The 21,395-nt window shown below is 47.8% G+C and overlaps 1 long non-coding RNA gene and 1 pseudogene across 2 annotated transcripts; one reads left to right on the top strand and one right to left on the bottom strand.

Moving 5' to 3' along the window:
• The first annotated feature begins 6,005 nt into the window (after positions 1-6,005).
• LOC138810996 (zinc finger protein 709-like) lies at positions 6,006-10,174 on the top strand (annotated as a pseudogene).
• LOC138811000 (uncharacterized) lies at positions 6,821-17,931 on the bottom strand. 2 transcript variants are annotated; one of them, XR_011367309.1, is made up of 3 exons: positions 17,611-17,931; positions 10,168-10,259; positions 6,821-7,049 (listed from the first exon to the last, which is right to left on the bottom strand). It is a non-coding gene; the product is annotated as an uncharacterized lncRNA (long non-coding RNA). The 2 variants fall into 2 exon arrangements; XR_011367310.1 differs by having other exon boundaries at positions 17,719-17,931.
• Between the last annotated feature and the right edge of the window lie 3,464 nt (positions 17,932-21,395).

The raw sequence follows: 21,395 nt of genomic DNA, 5'->3' as shown, positions 1-21,395 counted from the left end.
CAGTCCAAGATCGCGAGATCGCCTCGACAGACCCCACCGAGAAACAGATCCAGGAGGAGAGTGAGGACGATGCACGGTGAGTGACCCACCATGGGACAAGCAATGTCGTCACATGATCTATTTCCGTCAGGCCTCAAGGAGGCCCTCAAGACACGGGGAACTCGGGTTAAGAAAAAGTATTTAGAATTATTTTTCTCATACATAGAGGACTTGTGTCCTTGGTTCCCCCTTGAAGGAACCATAGATGCAAAAAGATGGCAAAGAGTAGGAGATTGTTTAAAAGATTAGTATGAAACCTTTGGTCCGGAAAAGGTTCCTGCTACCGCCTTTTCCTATTAGAATTTGATTAATGAAAATTTAAAATGTTCTCTATTTGATAGTGGAATTTTAAAACTTGTAAAAACAGGAGAGGAGGTTCTCCAACATGCCTCTCGGCCCCCCGCGGCTAAAATCTCTTGAAACTCCCTCTCAAAAGGTAGATGAACCTTTTTATCCTGTACCCCAGGCTGCCCGTTCCCCTCAGGATAATTTAAGTCCCCAGGACGAGGCCACCCTGGAAGAGGAGGCGGCCCAGTATCGTCAGCCTGATTGGCCCCCCTTACTCAGTCACCCCTACCTCAGACTAAACCCTCTACCCCAAACATTCCACATCCCTCCTATGCGCCCCCTTCCTTTTGTGGCCCGGCCCTTAAGGGCCCACTGCCCCTCCAGATGTTTTTTCTCTCCCCACTTTACGTAACCTGGCCCCTTTACGTGAGTCCCTTCAACATAGGCAAGAACACCTTCAACTTTTAAAAGAACTGCGGTCCCTTGATGATGAACTCCGCACACTGGCCTTGACCGATACGCCAAAACCGCCTAATCAAATTAAGGTTAGATCAGGTCATCAATTAGTCCTCGCCTTTCCAGTAACTCGGAGCCAGACAGATAGGACCTCAGAGGGTGAGGAGGACGAATCAGAAGAGGAGGAAAAGGAGGATGAGGAACAGGATACTGGGGATGAAGAGGAACAACCCACCCAGGGAAAAGGCCAACAAGAGCATAAGAGGCTTAGCCTTTGGTTTGTTGAAAAACTTAAAAATGCACGTGCCCAATATGGCCTGACTGCCCCTTATACGTTAGCCTTATTAGAAAACCAAAGTGCGCGCTGGCTCACCCCTAATGATTGGAAGTTCCTGGCCCACGCCACCCTTAGTGGGGGTGATTTTGTTTTATGGAATGAGGAATTTAAGGAACGATGTAGAGAGACCGCGCAAAAAAATTGGCTAAAACATCTTCAAAAACCTGGACCTATACTAAACTTTTGGGTAATGCGCCCTTTGATACCAATGCTAAACAGGCGTGCTTTCCTGCCGGACTTTTGGCACAAATTCAAAATGCTGGCCTTTTTGCTTGGAAGCGTCTCCCTCAAAAGGGATCGGCTACTACTTCCCTGGCAAAAGTTAGACAGGGGCCAGAGGAACCCTACAGTGACTTTGTCTCGCGGCTTAACTTGGCCGGGGAAAGGCTTCTGGAGCCGAGTGAAAGTGAAGGTGCCTTTGTTACACATCTTGCCTTTGAAAATGCTAACCCGGCATGTCAAGATGTCCTCAGGCCACATAAAAACAAGGGTGACCTCTCTGAGTTCCTCAGGCTTTGTGTTGGAGTAGGAACCGCTCCCGCCATGGGGCTTGCCATAGGTGCTGCCTTTACCAAGGCATTTCAAAGTTCAGTCCCTGGCTCGTGTACTTGATTTAATTGTAAACAACCTGGCCATTTTGCACGTGAATGTCCCATCGGCAAACAAAGCCAAAGGGCAGTGCCCTCCCAAGCTACAGGTAGACCACTCCCTGCCACTCTTTGGCCGTCATTGGGCCAACAAATGTTGATCCAAAACAAATGCCCTTGGGCAGCCCATTCTCTCTCGTGTTGGGAAACTGGCCCCGAATATCCCCAAGACAAGCCCAGGGGCGATAGGGTTTGTCCCCTCCCAAACTCCCAGTCCTACACAAGCCCCCCACCTCTCTCCATGATTGCCTCCCTCCAGCAGGCAACCCCAGGCAGTGCAGGACTGGACCTCTGTTCCGCCACCGACACAGTACTAGACTCTGTACAAGGACCTCAAATAATATCCACTGGGACCCTGGGACCCCCTCCGTCTCATATGTGTGCTCTTATTCTTGGAAGAGCCTCTGCTACCTTACAAGGTATCCAAGTTTTTCCTGGTATTATTGATAATGATTATACAGGAGAACTAAAAATTTTGGCCACGGCCATTAATGGAATTGCAGTTTTTCCAGCTGGAACTAGGCTGCACAATTGGTACTGCTCCCATTAAATTCAGGGGATTCTTCCACTGCTCAGACCACACCGCGAGGAACTGCTTCTTTGGGGTCTTCTGATGCGTATTGGGTTCAGCCTATCACTCAAAAAAGACCCACCCTCACCCTGCGAATTGAAGGAAAGGAGTTTCAGGGAATTTTGGATACTGGTGCGGATGCCACAGTTATTTCCCAAAAATATTGGCCACCAAGTTGGCCCCTTACCTCGTCCCTAACTGACCTTAAAGGCATAGGGCAGTCAAAAAACCCTTTGGTCAGCTCCAGGGTTCTTAACTGGACTGGCAAAGAGGGCAGTAGGGGAACTGTTACTCCTTTTGTTGTTCCTGACCTCCCTGTTAACCTATGGGCCCGGGATATCTTGACCCAGATGGAAGTTATTCTTGCTAGTCCCAATTCTGTGGTTACACATCAAATGCTCCATATGGATTTTGTCCCTGGTATTGGTCTTGGAAAATCAGGACAAGGAACCGTTGAGCCCATCCAAGCTACCCAAAAAACAGATAAACATGGGCTTGGGTATTCGGATTTTTAGTATCGGACCCAAGGTGGCTGCCAGAACGCTTGATAAAACAGGTTAATGGCTTACTACAACCCAGGGGAAACCTTCCCCCTGAGGATGATTCCTTTCCTCTTACAGATGCAGCTAGAACTCTAGACATGGACCCTCCTGTTTGAAGTGTTTCTTTTAAAGGGGTTTTGTATATGGTAGCCTTGGCCCTCCAGCTACAAAAAATCTCATAACCACTCTTTTTGGTGTCCCCTGCGAATGCAAAGGGGGATTTATTCAACCACCGGTAGCTGGAGCTGTGGAAACAAAGTGGCTTACCTCCGCACAACAGTACAGACCAATAGGCTTGTAACTTTTATTATCTTTTTTTAAGAACTGGGGATTTTTTTTGGGGGGGGGGGTCCAGTCATGGGGCCTGAACACAGGTTCATCACCATCGCCTTGATATGGCAGACAAAGGCATTGAGATCTAGAATTTACCCCAAGCTTTTAATTAGTGTTTTGCCATGAGCTTGTTCCAGTGGGAACCCCCCCTTTTTTTTCTATTTTTTTTTTTTTTTGTCGGTCGTGGGGCTTGAACTCTGGGCCTGGGCGCTGTCCCTCAGCTCTTCAGCTCAAGGCGAGCGCTCTACCACTTGAGCTACAGCGCCACTTCCGGTTTTCTGGTGGTTTATTGGAGATAGGAGTCTCACGGTCTCTCCTGCCCGGGCTGGCTTTGAACCACGATCCTCAGATCTCAGCCTCCTGAGTAGCTAGGATTACAGGCGTGAGCCACCAGCGCCCGCCCCCCCTTTTTTTTTTCTTATTTAGAAAATCCTTCTCCTTATTCATAACTCCTGACCATTCAATGGGCAAGACCTATTGCGCCCTTGCCATAAGGGATAGGTTTGCCCCTTCTCCTATAGGCCCCTCCGCTTGGGGGAGGATGCACCTATGGGAGGAAGAAAAAATGCTCAAATCAAAGGTGCAGGTAAGACTGCAGGGGGATGGATCTGCGAGATCCCAAAACCCAAGACCCCTGAGTGGCAAGCTCTGGTGCATGACGGTTGGCATGCATGCCCACAAGCCGTCTCCTCAAAAAACATGCCAAGGCCTGTAAAAATCCCCTCCCCCGAGTGAGGACGCTCGCTCAGAGTGGAGAAAAACCCTGGGCCCTTAGAGGAACAGAGCCTCTGTCACCCCCTTAAAAAGAGCAGCCAACAATTGGTCAATTTTCCAAATAAGAAAGGGGGAGATGTCGGGAGCCAAAAGTTGAGTCTCTCAACATGATAGGCTTGACTATCTCACTGGAACATCTTGAAGCTGAGTTTACAGAATCCGATCTTTTCATCCTGCCCTAAGCAAACATCCTGCAGCTGCTAGACCATCCTTTCCCCCTGCCCTAAGCAAACATCCTGCAGCTGCTACGGCCAATGAAAAAGCTTCCTTAATGGCCAATGAAAAAGCTTCCTTATTCCAAGCATATAAATACCCCTGTGTGAAAAATAAAAATTTGCAGCTTGATCAGAATCCCTGGTCTTGCTGTCATTCTTTGTGTCTCTTGTCCCTTCATTCCTTCTTGCTTAGGTTCACTGCCCTTGTTGACGTCCTGCAGGTCGGGACACGTCCTGAGTAGCTAGGATTACAGGCGTGAGCTACTGGCACCCAGTGTGAGAGAATTTTATCTCCCAACTAGCCAGCAAGAGACAGAAGTAGAGGTGTGGCTCAAGTGATTTAGAGCATCAGCCTTGAATGAATTAAAAAAGAAAAACAGGAAGCCCTCAATTCAAGTGTCAATTCTGGCTCAAAACCAAAAAAAAAACAAATTATACTGTGTAGCCCGGCCTAATGAATTATCTTTCATGGATTTATGTAATATTTCACTTTGATCTGTGAGGAACCAGGAGGAAGCTGCCGACTGTTATGTTGGATAACAACTGTGTTCCCTGGATCCCAGAATGTATGCTGCATTCCCTCATTAACGAGCCCCGACGCGAATGCACCTGTCAGAGCAGCTCAATGGCGATTCCTCAGTGTTTTCAGTCTTTTTGGGAAGGCTCCTGCTCATGATTATGTGGGGCATATGGCAAGCATTCCGTGACAGAAATATGTATTGTTCCTGTGGACGCACTGTTGGGGATCCCTGAGCCCCTCCTCTCAGTCTGCCTGAGAGGTGAGGTCCATCTATAGCAGTTCCAAGATAGCCGGCGAGGTTAGCTTTTGTGCTCAAGAATTTGTTTTGTCTCAACACAAGTGAGGTTCACACTGGTGCCCGCTGGGTCATTCCTCCTCTGCTGTATGAGGGGACGTGAGTGTGGACAGAGAGCAAGAGAGCGGTGACCGCCACCTGGTATGATCATTTGTAGCATGTGGTGTCATGTCAGCATATTCTGAAATGCCTGTAGATCCCCAGGACTGCTGGTCTGCCCACTCGTCCTTGAAATGCCCTTGTGACATTTCAGGAGTCTGTGACCTTCAATGACATGTTTGTCAGCGTCACCCTTGAGGAGTGTTCTCTGCTGGACCCTGCCCGACAGAAGCTGTTCAGGAGCATGATGGGCGAGACCTTCCAGAACCTGGCCTCTGTTGGTAAGGATGACTTCATTGTCTTTTGTTCTGATTCAGAACAAGTGATTGTTGTGTATCAATGATGCTCTGTGGCTGGGTGCTGGTGGCTTACACCTGTAATGCTATCTACTCAGGAGGCTGAGATCTGAGGATCTTGGTTCAAAGCCAGCCCAGGCAAGAAAGTCTGTGAGACTTTTATCTCCAATGAACCACTAGAAAACCAGAAGTTGCGCTGTGGCTCAAGAGGTAAGAGTGTTCGCTTTGAGCTGAAGAGCTCAGGGACAGCGCCCAGGCCCAGAGTTCAAGCCCCACAACTGACAAAAAAAAAAAAAAAAAAAAAAAAAGATGCTCTGTGATTCGGGGTGTTTTTTTCAACTGAGACCTGTGCTTGAACTCAGCCTTTCTCTTTGACTCAGTCTGGTGCTCTACCACTTGAGCCCAACCCCCACTCCATGATTTGGAAATGGAAAGGGAATATTTGGATAAATACACCTGACATGATCATGTGATACCCACAAGCTTTACTAGAAGCTAATCCTCCATATACATTTTAGGAAATGAAAAGGAAACCCAGACCACTGGAAACATAAGACCGAATCATTGACTATGTGTACAAAAATCCCCATAGAATTCTACCTAAGGTAATCAGAAGAGAGAGCACTATCAGTGAAGGATCAAAGTGTAAACCCATGCTAGTCATCTGGGCTGCCCGGCAGGTAGAGATTGGAGGAATGGGCTTGGAGGTCATTGTAGGCATCAGAATTTGTGACATTGTATCTAACCCCATGGCTGGTACTCACCTATCATCTCTGTCACAGAGGGAAAGAGAAACTAGAGGAGTTGGGTCAGGTTGGTCTGGACATAAAAGTGAGACCCTGCCTTGAAAATAAGCAACATAAAAAAGAACTGGCGAGGGGCTGGGAAGGTGGCTCAGTGGTAGAGTGCTTGCCTTGCTGCATGAGGCCCTGGGTTCGATTCCTCAGCACCACATAAGCAGAAAGAAAAAAGCCAGAAGTGGTGCTGTGGCTCAGGTGGTAGAGCACTAGCCTTGAGCTGAAGAGCTGAGGGACAGCGCCTAGGCCCAGAGTTCAGGCCCCACGACCGGACCAAAAAAAAAACCAAAAACTGGTGGAGGCTGGGAATGTGACTCAGTGGTAGAGTGCTTGCCTGCATGCATGAAACCCTGGGTTTGATTCCTCAGTACCACATACACAGAAAAAGCTGGAAGTGCCACTGTGGTTCAAAGTGGCAGAGTGGTAGCCTTGAGCAAAAGAAGCTCAGGGACAGTGCCCAGGCCCTCAGTTCAAGGCCCAAGACTGGCAAAAAATAAATAAATAAAAAGTGGAATATTGCTACTTTCCCCAACAATTCCCACCTACCCCCCCCCAAAAAAAAAAAGTAAAATTGAAAAAGTAGGAAGATTCCTAATAAACTGAAGCTTACTTTGATTTAATGACTGAAGGGGTTTTGTTGTTGCTTTTTCCAAATATTCATTCAGGTTGAGCATTCTTAATAGAAAATCCAGAATCGGACATATTCTGGTGCTGGAAACATGTGGAGCACCCACATCATGTTGCTGGTGGAGATCTGTGATGATTCCAGGTATGGAAAATTTACTCCATGCACAAAACTTGTAAAAATGTTTGAAATTCCATTTAGGCTTCAGATATAGCCTGTACATAAACAAAAATGAATTGTTTGGATCAGGATCTCTCTCTCTCTCTCTCTTTTTTTTTTTTTTTTTTTTAATCAATCATGTGGCTTGACCTCGGGTTCTGGACACTGTCCCTGAGGTCTTTTGCTCAAGGCTAGTCCTCTACCACTTCGAGCACAGTACCACTCCCAGTTTTCTGGTGGTTACCTAGAGGTAGAGTCTCACTGACATTGCTGCCTGGGCTGGCTTTGATCCTCAGTCCTCAGATCTCAGCCTCCGGAGTAGCTAGGATGGCAGGTGTCAGCCACCTCGATAGACTTCATTTTCAAGAGACTTCATTATTGTCTGTAAAACATTTCAAAATCCAGCTGGCTCTGATTGTGATCACTTTCCATAGACATTGGTCAAGTTGGATTTAATGTAAACTAGCTTTTCAGTGTTCATACTATGCTTTCCAGGGAAATATAATTAAGATATACTGTATTATTTCCACTATTCATTCATGTTCAAAAATTCTAATAGAGTAAGGAGCTGGAGACTCAGGCCGGTAATCCTAGCTACTTAGAAGGTTGAGATTTGAGGATTGTAGTTCAAAGTCAGCCCAGGCAGAAAAGTCTCCATGAGACTCTTACTTCCAGTTAACCACCAAAAAAGCCAGAAGAGCTTGAAACATTCTTGACACAGTTGAGCTTTAAAAAAAAAAAAAGTCAGGGTCCGGGCTGGGAAGGTGGCTCAGTGATAAGAGTGCTTGCCTTGCATGCATGAGGCCCTGGGTTCGATTCCTTAGCACCACATAAGCAGAAAAAGCTGGAAGTGGCGCTTTGGCTCAAGTGGTAGGGCGCTAGCCTTTAGCTGAAGAGCTGAGGGACAGCGCTCAGGCCCAGAGTTCAGGCCCCATGACCAACCAAAAAAAAAAAAGTGTCAGGGTCAGCTGGGCGATGCTGGCTCATGCCTGTAATCCTAGCTACTCAGGAGGCTGAGATCTGAGGGTTGTGGATCAAAGTCAGCCCAGGCAGGAAAAGCCGTGAAACTCTTACGTCCAATAAACCACCAGAAACCCAGAAGTGGCACTGTGGCTCAAGTGGTAAGAGTGCTAGCCTTGAGCTGAAGAGCTGAAGGACAGCACCCAAGCCCAGAGTTCAAGCCCCATAAGCGACCAAAAAAAAAGAAAAGAAAGAAAGAGAAAGAAAGAAAGAAAGAAAAAGAAAGTCGGGGGGCTGGGAAGGTGGCTCAGTGGTAGAGAGCTTGCATTGCATGCCTGAGGCCCTGAGTTCAATTCCTCAGCACCACTTAAGCAAAAAGAAAAAAGCCGGAAGTGGCGCTGTGGCTCAAGTGGTAGAGCACTAACCTTGAGCTGAAGAGCTGAGGGACAGCGCCCAGGCCCAGAGTTCAGGCCCCACGACCGGATCCAAAAAAAAAAGAAAGAAAGTCGGGGTCAGTACCTAGCGGTGGTGAGTTCAAGCCCCAGCACAAAAACACAATTGTAACAGAACATCAGGCCAGTTCTGACTAATTCATTTGAAATTAGGAATTTACTGATGTCTTTCCTCATGCAAGTTTTACAGTCTCTATGAGCATCGAGAAGTACAATGTGGAGACACCTTCAGTCCTATTCCAGAACATACTATGAACAAGGAAACTTCCAGGAGATTGGAAGCAAGTGAAAGTCGTATGCCATCCTACATATGTCCATTAAAACATGTGCTTTCGTCAACTCATCTGAGTACCAGAAATATAGATGGAAGCCACGTGCATTTGAGGAATATGGAAAACCAATGCCTTCAGGCATATGACAGGACAGACCTTGGAAAGAGTCCATAACTATAAGCGGGGGAGAAATGCTTTGGGTTGTTCCAGTTCTGCTCAGCTACATGAACAAACTCAGAATGGAGACAAACCCTACATGTGCAAGCAATGTGGGAAAACTTGTTGTTTTCTTTATTTTCAAGAACATGAGAGAATTCACTCTGGAGAGAAACCCTTTGTATGTAAGCAGTGTGGGAAAGCCTTTAGCTCTTCTGGTTATGTTAAAGTTCACGAAAGGACTCACTCTGGGGAGAGACCCTATGTGTGTAAGCAGTGTGGAAAACCCTTTAGGGAATAAAGCCATTGCCTCATCCACGAAAGAACTCACACTGGCCAGAAACCCTGTGTGTGTAAGCAGTGTGGAAAGTCCTTTTCCTTGAGTGATGTTAGCAGACATGAAAGAATTCACAGTGGAGAGAAACCCTTTTTATGTAAAGAATGTGGGAAAGCCTGCTCTTCCTTGAGTAACATTCAGAAACATGAACACACCCACAGTGGAGAGAGACCCTTCAGATGCGGGCAGCGTGGGAAAGCCTCCTCTATGTAGAGCAACGCTCCAAGACACCACCGCACACACAGCATGGAGAAACCCTACGTGGGTAACAAATGTGGCAGAGCCTTCACTGACTCCATCATAAAATAACTCAGTGTGAAAAAGCCTTCTGCTGGGTGATTTTCAAAGACATTTAAGGACTTAATGGAAAGGAACCTTTTATGTGTAAATATTATGGGAAAGCCTTCAGTTGTTCGAGTTACATTAAAATACACCAAAGGGGGCTGGGAAGGTGGCTCAGTGGTAGAGCCCTTGCCTTGCATGCCTGAGGCCCTGGGTTCGATTCCTCAGCACCACATAAGCAAAAAGAAAAAAGCCAGAAGTGGTGCTGTGGCTCAAGAGGCAGAGCGCTAGCCTTGAGCTGAAGAGCTGAGGGACAGCGCCCAGGCCCAGAGTTCAGGCCCCATGACTGGACCCCCCAAAAAAAAAATACACCGAAGAACTCACACCGGAGAGAAAACCTACATGTGTCCACAGTGTGGCAAAGCCTTTTCTTTAAGCAATGTTCAGACACACACACACAGAAACTCACAGTGAGAGAAAGCCTGTGTGTGCAAGGAATGTGGACAAGTATTCCTTTCATTGAGTGCGTGAAGCACACTCGAATTGTTTGGTCTGGTATGGAATGACCTCCACACTGGCGGTTGTGACTTAGGGACATTGTGGAAACTTTACAAGATGGAGCATAGCTAGTAGAAATAATTTGAGGACATAACTCTCTTGTTTGGCCTGGCCCCGTGGTCTTGCACTCTGCTTCCTACTCATCACAAATCCTGACCTCAGCCGCAGATTCCAACAGCCATCGTGTTCTGGCTCTCCGAGGGACGGGGGTCTCTGCTACAGGGAGCCTCTCAGCTGCCTCATGACGTCCTGTCCAAACACAAACAAACATGGTAAATAAACTAGTCCTCGGGCTGGGAAGGTGGCTCAGTGGTAGAGCACTTGCCTTGCATGCCTGAGGCCCTGGGTTACACCACATAAACAAAAAGAAAAAAGCCGGAAGTGGCGCTGTGGCTCAAGTGGTAGAGCGCTAGCCTTGAGCTGAAGAGCTGAGGGACAGCACCCAGGCCCAGAGTTCAGGCCCCACGACCGGACCCAAAAATAAAGAAATAAAAATAAAGAAATAAATTAGCCCTCCATTTAAGTTTTGTTTATTGATTTTTTTTCTCTTCTTTTGGCTTGTACCTGGTCTTTTTCACTCACGTGGCTTTCTACTACTTGTGCCATACCTCCGTTTCCAGGTAGTGGTGGTGGTGTTTTTTCTGGCTAATTGGAGATAAGAGTCACTTATTTCCTGGGCTGGCTTTGAACTGTGATCCTCAGATCTCAATGTCCTGAGTAGCTACAACTACAGGCATGAACCAACAGTGCCTGGCTCATTTAAGTTGTTCATGTCAAATATTTGCCTTAGGAACTGAGTTAAGCAATGAACACACCTTATGTATTGAAGGTGAGAAAACATTAATCAATGTGGTCCTGTTTTCATGCACTGGAGATGATTGTGTTCCAGGAAGAAGGTAGGAATGGGAAAAGGCTGGGATGGTTGGCTCTGGTCAAGATGCATTGGACACATAAATTGACATGTTAAGTTGAAATCCTCTTGTACAGTTATCTTGATTATATTATATAATATATGCAGTATATAGTGCATATATACTATATAATACATACTAAAAAATATATATTAAATTTCTTGTCGGTCGTGGGGCTTGAACTCTGGGCCTGGGTGCTGTCCCTCAGCTCTTCAGCTCAAGACTAGCACTCCACCACTTGAGCCACAGCGCCACTTCTGGTTTTCTGGTGGTTTATTGGAGGTAAGAGTCTCATGGACATTCCTGCCTGGGCTGGCTTTGAACCACCATCAAGTGTGGGAAGACCCTATGAACTTTTAAGCTATCATGAGAACAAAGCGTGGTGAGTGCATGAGCATGCATCATCCATCTCAGGCTGGGACATGGATGTGACAAACAGCATGGGGAAAACCTCCTGGGAAAGCGATGGGTGGGCTCTCCAGCGGCCCCATGGGAGAGCGCTCACTGGCCCAAACCCCACCGGTGTGAAAAGCACAAGGAAGTTGTCAAATGTAAGAGAATCATGTGAAAATTACAAAGTAGAATTTTATGTGAGTGTGTGTGCATGCATGTGCGTGCGTACCAGTACTGGGGCTGGAGCTCAGGGCTGGCACTCTACCACTTGAACCACAGCAACACTTTTTTTATTGCCGGTTGTGGGGCTTGAACTCTGGGCCTGGGTGCTGTCCCTGAGTACTTCATCTCAAGGCGAGCACTCTACCACTTGAGCCACAGTGCCACTTGCACCTTTTTCTGCTTATGTGGTGCTGAGGAATCGAACCCAGGGCTTCATGCATGTTAGGCAAGGGCTCTACCACTGAGCCACCTTCCCAGCCCCACAGCTACACTTCTAACCTTTTGGTGGTTAATTGGAGATAAGAGTCTCATGGATTTTCTTGCCTGGCCTGGCTTGGAACTGAGATCCCCAGATGTCACTTTCCTGAGGAGTTAGGATTACATGTGTGAACCAATGGCTCCTCCCCCCCCTTTAACACACACACAAACACACATGCGCACACATGTGCCTGCATATATTTGCTTTTAAGGCCCCCAAGTTCTGAGTGCTCTTTGTCATTTGCATCCTGAGCTCCAAAACACTTATCAGCTCTCCAAGGATAGAGGTAGGGGGTGAGATGAGATATGTGGATGTGGTCAGCAAGAGGAGAAGGGGAAGGGGCAGCCCCAATGGCGAACACGTCTGCTTGTGACACAAAGAAGCTGTACATTTATCTTTGTTGGCTTTTCTACCCTATTGGGAATGAACATAGCACTCAATACTTGGGGACCTTAAAACATGCGCCCTCCCCCCACACCATGGGCTGGGAAGGTGGCTCAGTGGTAGAGCGCTTGCCTTGCATGCATGAGGCCCTGGGTTCGATTCCTCAGCACCACATAAGCAGAAAAAGCCTGAAGTGGCGCTGTGGCTCAGGTGGTAGAGCGCTAGCCTTGAGGTGAAGAGCTGAGGGACAGAGCCCAGACCCAGAGTTCAGGGCCAATGACCACCACCACCAACAAAATGCCCCCAAATTCTGAGTGCTCTATCTTGTCATTTGCATCCTGAGCTCCAAAACACTTGTTAGCTTTAAAAAATTCAGGGGGAAAAGTCAGACCTGTGCTCTGGACAGCGAGCGTGGAGGGCAGCCCTCAGTGCCGGCAGGAGCACAGGAGCGCTGCTGCCGTGAGGAGGCCTGCCTTCATCCTCGTTGGCTTGTCTGTCCCTGTTTTTTTTCTTTGTGGTCCCATCGTGGGGCCTGAACTCTGGGCCTGGGCGCTGTCCCTCAGCTCTTCAGCTCAAGGCTAGTGCTCTACCACTTGAGCCACAGCACCATTTCTGGCTTTTTTCTTTTTGCTTATGTGGTGCTGAGGAATTGAACCCAGGGCCTCAGGCATGCAAGGCAAGCGCTCTACCACTGAGCCACCTTCCCAGCCCTTGTTTGTCCTTTTGTGAATAAGTAGAGCACTCAAAACTTGGTGGCCTTAGTTCTATGTGTATGTGTGTGTGTGTGTGTGTGTGTGTGTGTGTGTGTGTGTGTGTGTATTTATTTATTAGTTTTTTTTGTTTGTTTGTTTGACTTGGGTCTTAAACTCTGGGCTTGGGCGCTGTCCCTGCACTCTTCAGCTCAAGGAAAGCATTCTACCATTTGAGCCACAGTGCTACCTCCAGTTTTCTTTTTTTTTTTTTTTTTTTTGGGGGGGTCTGGTCATGGGGCCTGAACTCTGGGCCTGGGTGCTGTCCCTCAGCTCTTCAGCTCAAGGCTAGTGCTCTACCACTTGAGCCACAGTGCTACTTCTGGCTTTTTTCTTTTTGCTTATGTGGTGCTGAGGAATTGAACCCAGGGCCTCATGCATGCAAGGCAAGCGCTCTACCACTGAGCCACCTTCCCAGCCCCTACCTCCAGTTTTCTGGTGGTTAATTGGACATAAAAGTCTCACAGAGCCAGTCGGTAGCTCACAACTGTAATCCTAGGAGGCTGAGATCTGAGGATCATGGTTCAAAACCAGCCCTGGCAAAAAAGTCCTGATGGTGAGACTATTAACTCCAATAAACTACTAGAAAATCAGAAGTGGAGCTGTGGCTCAAGTGGTAGAGCCTTGAGTTGAAAAGCTCAGGGATAGTGCCCAGGCCCAGAGATCAGGCCCCATGACCGACCAAAAAAAACTGTCAAAATAATTTTAGAAGCCATCTTGCAACTTGAATGATATATTTCAAAAGTTTTATGTAACATTCTTTTTTACTTTGTAGTTTCCCATCTTTTGAGGGTATCAAGGTATTTTGAAATGATAGCAACTTAACAGTATCCTATATATAAGAATGGAACCAAAGCCGGGTGCCAGTGGCTCATGCCTGTAATCCTAGCTACTCAGGAGGTTGAGCTCTGAGGATTGCAGTTCAAAGCCAGCCCGGGCAGGAAATTCCATGAAACTCTTATCTCCAAGAAGCCATCAGGAAACCAGAAGTGGCACTGTAGCTCAAGTGGTAGAGCTCAGGTAGAGCGCTAGCCTTGAGCTGAAGAGCTGAGGGACAGTGCTCAGGCCCAGTGTTCAAGCCCCACAACCAACCAAAAAAAAAAAAAAAGAACCAAACCAGGAGAGATCTCGACTTCTCAAGAGGCATCAATCAGGGTCAGCTGGGACTCCATCTCAGCAAAACAGTCTAGGCCTGATGGCACATCCCTGGCATGTCAGGTAGATGAGATGAGAGGAGGATTGCTGCCCTAGGCTGGCTCTGGATCAGAACCTGAAGTTAAAAGCACTACAGGGTGTGGCTCAGGTGATTATTATATAGAGTGCCTGTCCAGCATTTTGAAAAGCGTTCAAAGGAAATATAAGAAAAGAGTTTCAGCCAGGCCCTGGTGGCTTCTGCCTGTCATCCTAGTTACTCAGGAGGCTGAGATCTGAGGATTGTGACTCAAAGCCAGCTGGGGAAGGAAAGTCTGTGAGCCTCTTATTTCCAGTGATCCACCAGAAACCTGGAAGTGGCCCTGTGGCTCAAGTGGTAGAGCTTTTGCCTTGAACTGAAGAGCTGAGGGACAGCACCCAGGCCTTGAGTTCAAGCCTCATGATGACCAAAAAAAAAAAAAAAAGAGTTTTATGTATTTTCATTTACTAAGACATATCCCAATATGCCATCATGATCATACACTAGATCAGGTTTGTTTTCCCGAAAAGAGATCTGAGGATCACAGTTCAAAGCCAGCCTGGGCAGGAAAAGTCTGTGAGACTCATCTCCCAGAAAACAGTAGTGGAGCTGTGGCTCAAAGTGCTGTAGAAGTGCTAGCCTTGAGCAAAAAGAGCTCAGCTCAGGGACAGCACCCAGGCCCCAAGTTCAAGCCCCACAAGTAACCTCCCCCCCAAAACACACAGCAGCATAAACATACAGTAGCATAAAGTAAACATTCTAAAAGGAACAAACAGGAAAATGACAAAGGATTATACTGCAGATTACTGAAAGTCTGTAAGGGAAACACTAAATCTTGTTGCTTTTTTCCCCAGTATCCAGGACACGTGGTGGTCAGTGTGACCTTGGGAAGCCCACCCCTATGACCTTACTCCTTCCACACAGCCTTTCTCTTGCATTGACTCTGCTCGCTGCCATTGGTTTTTCTGGGTCACCAATTCCTGACGCCTTTATTACTCCTTAGGCCTCACAGGCTCATGGGGTCTTTTTGCTTTGTTTTTGTTCTTTGTGTGCGGCTCCCGGGGCTTGGGCTCAGGAGCTGGTGGGCATTGTCCCGTAGCTTTCTTCACTCAAAGCTGGCGCTCTCCCACTTGAGCCATACCCTCACTTATCACATTTTGGTGGTTAATTGAAGGTAAGAGTCTCATGAACTTTCCTGCCTGAGCAGGCTTCCAACAGATCTCAGATCTCCACCTCCTTACTAGCTCGCTTGAATTCAGGGTCTGGGTGCTGTCCCTGAGCTTTTTGCTTAAGGATAGTTCTCTACCACTTTGAGCCACAGTGCCTCTTCTGGTTTTCTGGTGGTTAATTGTAGATAAGAGTCTCACGGTGACTTTTCAGTTCAGGCTGGCTTTGAACCGGGATCCTCAGATCTCAGCCTGCTAAGGCCCTGTGTCCGATTCCTCAGCACCACGTAAGCCGAAAAACATGGAAGTGGCACTATGGCTCAATTGGTAGGTGCTAGCCTTGAGCCGAAGAGCTGAGGGACAGCACCCAGGCCCAGAGTTCAGGACTCACAACTGACAAAAAAGAAAAAAGAAAAAAAAAACATTCTTACCTATTTTGATGAAATTTGAGTTAATCTTTATAAAATAATTTAAGGGCTGAGAACGTGGCTTCATGGTAGAGTGCCTGACTAGCATGCATGAAGCCCTGAGTTCCATTTCTCAGTACCACATACACAGAAAAGGCTGGAAATGGTGCTGTGGCTCAAGTGGTAGCGCACTAGCCTTGAGCAAAAGAAGCTCAGGGACAGTCCCAGGCCCTGAGTTCAAAACTCAGAACTGGCAAGAAAAAAACATTAAGTTGATATATAAGATATTAACATGTTAAAAGTTTAAAAGAAACCAGGGCCATGCACCAGTGGTGCACACCTGTAATCTTAGCTACTCAGTAGTTTAAGATCTGAGGATCAGGGGCTGGGAAGGTGGCTCAGTGGAAGAGCACTTGCCTTGCATGCATGAGGCCCTGGGTTCGATTCCTCAGCACCACATAAGCAGGAAAAAAAAGCTGGAAGTGGCGCTGTGGCTCAAGTGGTAGAGTGCTAGCCTTGAGCTGAAGAGCTGAGGGACAGCGCCCAGGCCCAGAGTTCAGGCCCACGACCAGACCCCCCCCCCCAAAAAAAAATAGATCTTGAGGATCACGGTTCAAAGCCAGCCTGGGCAGGAAAGTCCGTGTGACTCATCTCAAACCACTAGAAAACCAGAAGTGGCACTGTGGCTCAAGTGGTAAAGCACTAGCCTTGAGCTGAAGAGCTGAGGGACAGCACCCAGGCTCAGAGTTCAAGCCCCACGTCTGACAAAAAAACAAACAGGCACTGGTAGCTCGCGCTTGTAATCATAGCTACTCTGGAAGCCAACCGGGGCAGGAGTATCTATGAGACTTTTAAAAGTGGATTTTGGAGGCATGGCTCAGTTGGTAGAGTGCCAGTCAAGGAGCAAAATAAGTCTAGGGGTGTGTATGTGGGGGGTGGGGGGGGCGGGTATTTAACAGGTAACACAATTTATTGTTGTGCTTTGTTTTGTGACATGCGTTAGACTGAAAAAGTCCCAAAAAGATGGGAGAGGAACTAGTCCACAGCATAGGTTTTTTCCCACCAAATCTCCAGCGGTATTCTATAGCAAAGAGCTAGATTCCTTCTGCTAACAGAGTTGAGACCTTTCATGGTGGATCTGTGGGAAAGTACTGTGTCGGGGTGGTGGTGCGGAAAGTCTGTGGTTGGATGAGGTAACATTTTGCTGCTGGGTCTGAAGCCGCATCTCTGAGCATCTTCTGAGCCGTGCAAGGTGCCATGAACTGATAAGGCTCAAAGGTTAGGGTGGTGGGGGATATCTTAAGGAGGTGAAAACTGGCCACTGAGCAACTCTAACCACAGTCTCGGGGTCATCCGAAATTGCCTGTTTGTCCCAAGCTGGAAGTCACAACTATTCAGCTTGAGCCCCATGAGTAGCTAAGACATAGCCACACACCCAGGAACAAGCCTAGAACTGGAGGGCTGAGATCTGAAGCTTGCAGTTTGAAGCCAGCCCCGGGGGAGGAGGGCAAGAGGTGGGGAGGCTTTGAGCCTTTTATCTCCAGTTAACCAGCAAAAAGCCAGAAGAGGAGCTGTGGCTCAAGTAGTAGAGCACCAGCCTTGAGCAAAAAAGCCAAGCAAGAATGTGAGGCCCTGAGTTCAAGCCCCTAGACTAGTACCAAAAAAAAAAAAAAAAAAGAGAGAGGGCTGGGAAGGGGGCTCAGTGGTAGAGCGCTCGCCTTGCATGCATGAGGCCCTTGGGTTCAATTCCTCAGCACCACATAAGCAGAAAAGGCCAGAAGTGGCGCTGTGGCTCGGGAGGTAGAGCGCTCGCCTTGAGCTGAAGAGCTGAGGGACAGCGCCCAGGCCCAGAGCTCAGGCCCCACGACCGACAAAAAAAAAAAAAAAAAAAGAATGGTTGTAAACCTACTAAAGAAACCAGGCACAGGTGGCTCATACCTGTCATTCTAGTTCCTTAAGAGGCAGAGATCTGATGATCTCAGTTCGAAGCCAGCCCAGGCAGAACTTGTTTTCACAGCCGTGCCTTAGTTCTGTCTCTAATCTCACCAGATACAGCTTGTCTGCCCAGGCAGGATTGAAATGCCATCACTGAATTTATCCTTCGAGGCTTCAACGGCAGCTCCTGCAGCTCCCTTGCGCCTTCCCCGTTGATGTACCTGCTCAAAGTGCCAATAAGGCTCTTATCACAGCTTCTGTTTGAGGCCAGCGCCAACTACATCCCTGTGAGCCTCTTCCTCCCGGCTCTCCAGCTCCACATCCTGTCACTATGGTTACCACCCTTTGCATTCCGGACAACCTGCTCTCCACCTTCTGTTACATCACCTTTGTGCCCTGAACCACCTACCACACTTACTTCTATTTCCCTTCTAGTCCCTTCACCAACTCACAAGGAAGCCAGGACGCTGACCCCTCCCCCAGCACACCCGTGGCTGCAAAGGACCCCATTCTTACCATGCCACCAGCCGTCCTCACCTCTGCCCTCCACCAAGGGCCCAGCAATTCCAATGCATTCGGACACAACTTGGGAGTTTGTGTCCCATTCCACACGTTCAGTGCTGCCATCAGATGCCAAAGAATTAGGCACGCAGGGTGCCCAACTTAGCACCCTTGGCAAGTTCCCACAGAGTCCCTTCCTGTCATGTTCGCTAAGGTGGTAAATGGACTCGCATGACTCAGGAAAAGACTTTCCTTAGGGGCTGGAAAGGTGGCTCAGTGGTAGAGCGCTTGCCTCCCATGCATGAGGCCCAGGGTTCAATTCCTCAGCACCACATAAGCAGAAAAAGCCTGAAGTGGTAGGGTACTAGCCTTGAGCTGAAGAGCTGAGAGACCACTCAGGCCCAGCGTCCAGGCCCCATGACTGACCAAAAAAAAAAAAAGGTTTTCCTTAGTCTGAGTGTATGAGAATAGACAGACTCAGGCCGGGCACCGGTAGCTCGCAGCAGTGATTGTAGCTGGGCAGAAGATATCTGTGAGACTATTTTTTTGCCAGTCATGGGGCTTGAACTCAGTGCCTGGGTGCTGTCCTTGAGCTTCTTTTGCTCAAGGCTAGCACTCTACCACTTGAGCCACAGCACTACTTCAGGCTTTTTCTGTGTATGTGGTGCTGAGGAATTGAACCCAGAGCTTCATGCATGCTAGGCAAGCATTCTACCACAAAGACACATTCCTAGCGAAGTGAATCACCTGAAAAACTGAAGTGGTGCTGTGACTCAGTAGTAAAGTGCTAGCCTTAAACAAAGGAAGCCCTATAACTGACAATAAAAAAATAAGCCAGGTGCTGGTGGCTCATGCCTGTAGTCCTAGGTAATCAGGAGTTTGAGATCTGAGGGTCGCAGTTCAAAGCCAGCCCAGGCAGGAAATTCTGTGAGACTCTTCTCCACAGTTAATCACCAGAAAACAAGAAAACGCACCATCGCACCATCATTAAGTGGTAGAGCGCTAGCCTTGAGCTGAAGAGCTGAGACAGCGCCCAGGCCCAGAGTTCAAGCCCCACAACTGACCAAAAAAGAAGTTTAAGAACTGGATGCCTGTGGCTCACACTTGCAATCCTAGCTACTCAGGAGGCTGGGATCTGAGAATCATGGTTCAGAGCCAGTGCCGGCAGGAAGGTTCATGAGGCTTTTCAATTTGCCACCAAAAAGTCAGAAGTAAAGCTGTGGCTCAAGTGGTAGAGGCTAATCTTGAGCAAAAAGAGTAGAGTAACCTTATGTACAAGGCCCTGAGTTCAAACACCAGTACTGGGGGGCGGAAAAAAAGGAAATTTTAGCTGAGGGCCAAACCCAGCATAATTCAGAGGGTCTAATGGTATTACGTATAGCATTCCTGGGCTGGGAAGGTGGCTTAGTGGTTAGAGTGCTCTCCTTGCATGCATGAAGCCCTGGGTTCGATTCCTCAGCACCACATAAACAGAAAAAGTCCAAAGTGGTGCTGTGGCTTTTGCCTTATGCAAAAGAAGCTCAGGCTCAGTACCCAGGCCCTGAGTTCAAGCCCTAGGACTGGCAAAAAAAAAAAAAGAAAAAAGAATAGCATTCCTAAACCTAGCACTGGCTCATGCCTATAATCCAAACTACTCAGGAGGCTGAGATTTGATCACAGTTTGAAGCCAGCCAGAGCAGAAAACTCCTTAAGACTCTTATTTCCAATTAACCACCAGAAAACAAGAAGTGGCACTGTAGCTCAAAGTGGTGGAGTGCTAGCCTTGAGCAAAAAAACCTCAGGAGCAGCACCCAGGCCTTGAGTTCAAGCCCCAGAACTGGAAATTTTTTTCTTTGTCCATCTGTCTGTCTCTTTCTATCTTGTTTTTTCCTGTCAGTCTTGCTTTCTGTCTCTTTTTGTGTCTGTCTCTTGCTCTCTTGCCTCTCTGCTACTAGTATTCTTTTTTTTTTTTTTTTTTTTTTTTTTGTCAGTCCTGGGCCTTGAACTCAGGGCCTGGGCTCTGTTCCTAAGCTTCTTTTGTTCAAGGCCAGCACTCTATCACTGGAAGCACAGCACCACTTCTGGTGCTGTGGTACTGAAGAATCAAAAAGTTTATGTGGCACTGAAGAATCAAACCAGGACTTCATGCTTGCGAGGCAAGCACTCTACCACTAAGCCACATTCCCAGCCCACTACTAGTATTCTTTTTTTTTTTTTGTCGGTTGTGGGTCTTGAACTCTGGGCCTGAGCGCTGTCCTTCAGCTCTTCAGCTCAAGGCTAGCACTCTACCACTTGAGCTACAGCACCACTTCTGGTTTTCTGGTGGTTTATTGGAGATAAGGGTTTCATCGGGCTGGGAAGGTGGCTCAGTGGTAGAGCGCTTGCCTCGCATGCATGAGGCCCTGGGTTTGATTCCTCAGCACCACATATGCAGAAAAAGCTGCAAGTGGCGCTGTGGCTCAAGTGGGAGCACTAGCCTTGAGCTGAAGAGCTGAGCGACAGCACCCAGGCCCAGAGTTCAGGCCCCACAACCGGCAAAAAAAAACACAAAAAAACAAAAAAAGAGTTTCATGGACTTTCCTGCCCAGGCTGGCTTTGAACTGCGATCCTCAGATCTCAGCCTCCTGAGTAGCTAGGATTACAGGTGTGAGTCACCGGTGCCCAGCTACTACTAGTATTCTTGTTCATTGGGTTTGTACTCAGGGCCTAGGTGCTGTTCCTGAGCTCTTTTGCTCAAAGCGAGCACTCTACCACTTTGAGCCACAGCACCACTGTAGTGTTTTTTGGTGGTTCATTGGCCATAAGAATCTTGGGGACTTTTCTGCCTGGGCTGGCTTTGAACTGGGATCCTCAGATCTCAGCCTCCTGAGCAGATAAGATTACAGGCACGAGCCACCAGCACTTAGCATTATTGTTATTGTAATTATTTTGCTGTTCGTGGGGCTTGAACTCAGGACCTGGGCACTGTCCCTGAGCTTTTTTTTCCACTCAAGGCTGGCATTCTCTCCCCTTAAGTCACACCTCTACTTTTGACTTAAATCCCAAGTGAAAGCAGGGAGCTGGTGGCTCATGCCTGTAATCCCAGCTACTCAGGAGGCTGGGCTCTAAAGATTGTGGTTCAAAGCCAGCCCAGGCAGGAAAGTCCCTGAACCACCAGAAGATCCTAAATAGCACTGTGGCTTAAAGTGATACAGTACTAGCGTTGAGCAAAAAGAAATTCAGGGATGGCATCCAAGCTTTGAGTTCAAGCCCATGACCAGCAACAACAACAACAATAATGTCTCACATACTCTTCTGCCCCACTTGCC

This window comes from Dipodomys merriami, unplaced genomic scaffold (genome assembly GCF_024711535.1).
Source record: "Dipodomys merriami isolate MVZ:Mamm:240054 unplaced genomic scaffold, mDipMer1.0.p SCAF_519, whole genome shotgun sequence".
NCBI lineage: Eukaryota > Metazoa > Chordata > Mammalia > Rodentia > Heteromyidae > Dipodomys > Dipodomys merriami.
This window is presented reverse-complemented; position numbering and strand designations above follow the sequence as displayed.